Source organism: Lepisosteus platostomus, chromosome 5 (assembly GCF_059453375.1).
Source record: "Lepisosteus platostomus isolate fLepPlt1 chromosome 5, fLepPlt1.hap1, whole genome shotgun sequence".
NCBI classification, from domain to species: Eukaryota; Metazoa; Chordata; class Actinopteri; order Semionotiformes; family Lepisosteidae; genus Lepisosteus; species Lepisosteus platostomus.
In genome coordinates, this window is record NC_142615.1 from 21,535,343 (window position 1) to 21,541,450 (window position 6,108).

Consider the following 6,108-nt stretch of genomic DNA (forward strand, 5'->3'; position numbering starts at 1 on the left):
AACAGAGCCACTACTCATTGGCCAAGACCTGCTTGACAGGCTGGAGCCTCTGGTGGACTGCCAGCGTGGAAAATTGTGGGCTCAGGTCAAAAACCCTAAGCCTGTCGCACAGCAAAAAGGGGGGTTCAGTGGTTATGCTGTGATCACACAGTGCCCACTGAACACTATAGCTGAGTTGGAGGTTCCTCCTGGTTCCTCTGGACGAGAAATAAATGTCTCTTCTTGCTTTCCAAAACTACAGGGAAGTCGTGCCCTGGCCAAGGTCCCAACAGCCTCCATGCCACAGGAGCGGTGCTCCGAGCAGCCGCCTGATCCACCAGGTAAAGCAAACCCCATTCACATCCCTAAAGAGGAGCGGATCTCCCCACTTGGTGATGAAAAGGAGCTTTCCCTGTGCACCCTGGCACCCAAGAGGGGTCAGGACCACCACCCCGCAGGGGTGGAAGGGATCCAGATGGCAAGAGAGCAGGTTGGTGATGTAGCCCTCACCCTTAGCCCTGAGAGGTCCTCTATTAGTGAGGATCTGCTTGAGCAGCTGTCACAGGGCCACCGCCAGGTGCCCCTGGTGCAACATTCACAGGTTAGACAGGAGGTCCAGCTGGACACTGGGACTACTGCGCTGTAGCTTACCGCTGTGGATGCCGATTCCCTCTGCTGTGATCCAGGGAACCTGCAGTCAGGTAACATTATTTCTCACAACTACCAGGTAGTGAGAGAGACCGACCTGATTGTTCCTGCCTCAACGGCAGGGTTTCCAACACATCCAGTCCCCAAGAAGGGACAGGGAATGAAAGCCGAGCCGGTTTTCTTACAGCCACCAGCTCAGTCTGTCAGTCTGAGTCTCACCAACAGTGGTTCAGCCATACTGGAGCTGGATGCTCAAGCCACCCGCCTGCCAGCGCAGGACATCGCAAAGAGGGGTGTCAGAATCCCCGCCTGCACTGACATGGGCCTGGTGGGTGATAGCGAGTTCAAAGACAGTGAACTAGCTATCCCAGTGCTGGGGCAGCTCCCTGAACCCCTAGCGAGGGAAGGGGGGAGTGAGCAGGTGTCCTACACCCACGCCCAGCGAACGATTGTAAACATGCCGATAGAGGGATTCCTCAATCAGGAGGGGTGCAGGGTGGACCTGAACAGTGAGAATGGGGTAACAATCCCAGATCACTCAGGTGCTCCAGATGACCACTCAGCCGAGGGTCAGGCATGCTCCACCGCTGCACCGCCCCCTGCAACGTTCCTAGAGCACAGGCATGAACAAATCAAAAAAGCAGATGCCCTGGAAATGGAGGAGCAGCATCAGCAGCTGCGTCAGATCTCCCCAGATTTCCAGGATGTTGGTGCCCAGGATGCCACATGGCATACTGAGAAAGACACCATGTACACGCTGCGCCAGCTTAGAAAGGCGACAGTCACTCAGAAGGAGATGACTGGGATCAGCCACCCTTAAAAACTTTTGGGAGGACTGATTGCTGCCGCCACTGTTGTGCATTTGCTCTTTTTGATAGGTTTGTTTGTTACCGGCACTCTCACCCTGACTGCCCCAAGAAGGCAGGTGTCAGAAATGCCAGAGGGTAGTGAAAGACTGTATCAACAGAAGCAGCGGCTGGAAAGCCTAGGGAAAACCTTACAGGGCACAATATTAGCAGTAAACCTTCATGCAGCAGTGTTAAATAACACCCTCCACACCGTGGGCAGGATTGTCGACGTGTTACAGTGGGATTATGCTTACGTGCAACAGGTCAGAATGCTGATGCAGGATTTGCTTAGGGAGCTTAGTGCCATGGTAACTAGCCTAGCCATGGGACAGATTCCAACCTACTTGGTTCCACTGTCCTTGGTAGAAGAAGTACTGAGGATCACCACTTCTGAGATGGTGCAGCCAGTGCAAGTACATCTTGCATACAGTCTAGGCAGTGCCATTCCCATACATGTCAACCCCGAAGCCAAGGAAATAGGTTTCCTGTTGAACCTTCCCATCGTGAGTAGCAAGGATATCTATAGACTCAAGTCTATATCGAACGTTGGCTTCTGGAGGGGGGACATGCATGTGAAGTTGACCACCCCATCGCTCGTAGCTTACCAGGAGGATGATCCAAATTTGTACCTTGTTCCAAACCTGGAACTGTGTATGTCAACCAAGGATATCCACTGGGTATGCCCAAGTAAGCCATTCCTTAGGGACACAACTCAGAGGTTGTGTGGTATCAGAAAGGGGGCTGCCACTGAAAAGTGTAAAGCCACAGTGACGAGCAAAAGTGAGGTTAATGAACCCCAGGTTGAGCAGGTGGGAAAGATATGGCTGGTCAGCACACCACAGTTAACTGTTACAAGAACCTATGACAGACATGACATAGCTACCGAAGTGCAGCTACCCAACCAAACAGTTTTTCTACAAGTTTCTGAAGGAGCTATAGTGCATCTCAACGATTTAGCACTATATCACCTGGAGTCAGAACTGTATGAAACGGAACTCGAGATTGAGGACGCTTTCAGAGGACACAGCGTTGACTTGGATGAGAGAATCCAAGAGACAGTAAGCCTTGAGGGTGTACAGTTACTTGAATTTGTTCTCAACGACACAAACTTAAAAACTACGCTGGTAGGTCCCAAGTACGGTCGTTGTGGATCCTCTGGGGCGCTGGGAACAGTAAACGTGGTCATCTTGACACTGCTGCTGGGTAGCTGGATCATGGCTGGGGTAATGCGTTGGATGCTGTTCTCTTGTATCAAAGCCTTGCGGGGTAGTTTGAATGAGACAAAGGGAGCAATGGTGTATCACCGAAATCAGGTAACCACTCCCAAACGTCTGCCTGCTGCAGAGCTATCCGATACTGATAGTGAACTGCCGGAAGTTTAAGGTCTAGGGCTATTGATGATGCCCGATGCCTCATTTCTATGTACCTTATAACTGAGAGCAGGTATACGCAATGTTCTTTCCAACACTATTTCCTGTACAAATTCTCGAGAGGTAATGTGAATATTGGGTGGTAGAATCCACCGTGGTACAACAGACATCACTTAACTCTGTTTTTGTTTTGAAGGCAACAACGCCTCAGGACCTCGTGACCTTCAAAAAGGGGGGATATGTAGCGGCAATGCTTGTTAATAAGACAGAATTAGGCGTTGGTATGCTGTCCTAAAGGAGGCCCCATCTCACCCTCCATCTCTGTGGTGCAGCCACAGAGAAAGTATTCATGCAGGCTGATTTAAGATGTTTTCTTTTGATAAGGAACAAGCTCCCAGACGGGGATGCACTTAGCTAAGCCTGGCTATCATGATCAATGGTCATCCATTGGTGCCTATCAGTCTAGAGAGTGCCGAATGGACATCTGGACTGCATTCCTAAGTGTCAAGAGTAAGTGACTTATATCTCATCTTGACCAACCAATCAGGGACTGGCAGGGCGTGGTAATACCACGTGGGTCTCCAATGCCCGCCAAACTCTCAACCAATCAGCACACATCTGGGTCTTGGTCAAAAAGGGAGCGCAAGCTCAGATCGGGGCTCTCCTTGGCCATTTTCGTGCATCCTCAGAGACAATCACGTGACAACTGCTGTTGTCTGCAAAAGGACTTGGACTTTGTTCTAAGCGCGAGGCCGAGGATCCCGTACGTACTCAGAATTCTACCAACGTGAATGCTCCACTTGATCAACGGCAGCCTACAGTTGGACCCCTCGTCGACAACCTGAATAGCTTATTCAGAAGCAGCGCTGGACCGGGAACGAACCAGCTTCTTCCCAGGCAAAAGAGTGACTTGTGAAGACTCACGGTCACACTCTTTGCATAGAGACTTTCTACTAGCCAGCCGGACTCCTGGTAGATCCCCTCGGAGCAACGACTGCCCTGTGCGCCGCAGTCAGATTCCTCCGCCCGTCCTACTCTGAGCTGCACCTTGACTGGTTGGCCGGTAGCTAGAGGACGCCGACACAATGCCCATTGGCCAACCGCTGCAACAGAGGCTGCAACAGAGCCTGTCAGCTGGTTTGGTGTTCGTGCCAGGAGATTCCAAATCCATACACAGTGGATAAGTAAACCCCATATTCTACGTTGCGTCTCGAGAATTCAATTGTACCTCAACACAAGTTGTTATCAATTTAATTCATGAGTAATGTATTTACTTCCGAGTTTAGAGTAACAGTGGGTAATAACACTGGTTAGCGATTTGGTAACCGAACGATATATATTGACATATATTCTCTGTTGTGTATCTCTTTGTGTTTGCATCTCTTCGAGATTATATACCTTGTATATTGATAACCCTCACAGCAAGGTCTGCCACTCGTATCCAGGCAGACTAGTATATCTTTGGTGCACAATTTATATTAATAAATGTATCTCGTGTATTGAACCCGTGTGTGTGCGTTGTTAGTTGTTCTGACGATTTATTTTCTAAAAGCTACAACGAACAACCTCGTGATTACTGTTACAATTAATAATTGTCTCAGTAAACCCATCAAACCACTACACTATTGAGCCATGAAGAAGACCCACCTGTCCCAGTGTATTACCTGTAGTGTTACTTTCAGAAAATCATAAAAAAATAAAGAAAGAGGCCACAGCCACAGCAAGGTTGTATGAGGTTAGGGGCCCTGTCTGGTGTGTAAAACATATGGTTTCAGCAGTGTGGCTGTTGTATTTGAATTACTATTGAGCCATGAAAAAGACCCACCTATCCCAGTGTATACCTGTAGTGTTATCTTCAGAAAATCATAAAAAATAAAGGTTCCACAACCCAAAACAAAGCTGGAAAAAGTCAGAAGACCTGCTTAGTGTGCAAAACACTTACTTGCAGCATTGTGGGTGCTGTGATTTAAATGCTATTGGTTTGTGAACAGAATATCCCTATCCCAGTGCATTGTGCCATATTAAATAAAAGCACGAGAAAAAGAGATTCAGAACGCAAAGCTGTGTCAGTGTTCTGTGTAAAATATCGGTTTGAACATCATGGGAGCTGTTTTTAATGAGCTGCTGAGTAAAGAATATTTTAATCTTCCTGCTGTCAGTAGTATTGTCAATATAGTTGACCCTTACCTGAATGAAAACAGGGCGTAAAGGAAGGGTTTCAGAAATCAAACAAAGCTTTATTCCTGTGCTTACAGTCTGGGTAATTGGAGACTGCACTGTTCTGCTTCCTATGGTCATATACGGCTTATTCGCACGAAGCCGTATTGAACAGTATTTCTTGCGTTGTGAACGTCTGTACACAGCAGTCCTCCAGGTTCCAGTAAGTGCGTAATTATGCATCGATGAAAAACCGGAGGTTTAAAAAAAGATAATTAGCCCACTGATAGTTTGATGTAGATGCTGTGGAAATATCCACAAGTCTTGGTCTTTAAAATGCATTTGGTTTGACGGCGTTCTGTGCTTCCTTTGGGAAGATATGGACAAAAGAATATTCGTGCTCGGTCAAAAAAATGTCATAAAAACGAAAAAGTAAAGGCTGAGAAAGCATTCACAATGTATTTTATACACAAAGGAAGTATTCTCGCAACTCTAAGAGGTTTCGTGGTTTAATTTTTTTTAATTGTTGAATCATATTTAAATGTTAAACAACTGAAGAGCATATTGCTGTAGACCAGGATGGCCGAGTGGTTAAGGCGTTGGACTTAAGATCCAATGGACAAATGTCCACGTGGGTTCAATCCCCACTCCTGGTAGTGTTGTAATAAGTTTTAAGTGACAGAACACTTTGATGATTTACACTCTATTTAAATATGAATTTAATAAATTTCAGTTCAGTTCTCTTCACTCCCACTCCCTGGCATAACTGAGCTCTCACTATCGCATACTGAAGGCTTTACATGCATTAGCTGTGATTCAGTTCCCAATAAAGACGGAATCAAACAGTTTGTTCTGTCTCTCATGGTGATCCTCTTCTCGATCCAAATGAAATGTTTAATATGATGCCTCGAGAAAAAAAAAGGAGTGGATTTCCACCTATAATGATGGATGCCCCATCAAACATTTTGTAACATCCCCGGAAGATTATACAGTAGAATCCTGGTTTGTGGCTTAAATTCAAGGTAAACAAGACTAAGGAAACGAGTTGGAAACTTGATGTCGAACTGGAATTTAAGTACCCGGAATATTTCACTACATTGGGCAAT

At 46.9% G+C, this 6,108-nt stretch overlaps 1 non-coding gene across 1 annotated transcript; it reads left to right on the forward strand.

The window, feature by feature from the left end:
* Positions 1-5,575: 5,575 nt before the first annotated feature.
* On the forward strand, positions 5,576-5,658 carry trnal-uaa (transfer RNA leucine (anticodon UAA)). Its single transcript has one exon. It is a non-coding gene; the product is annotated as a tRNA-Leu (tRNA).
* Positions 5,659-6,108: the final 450 nt, after the last annotated feature.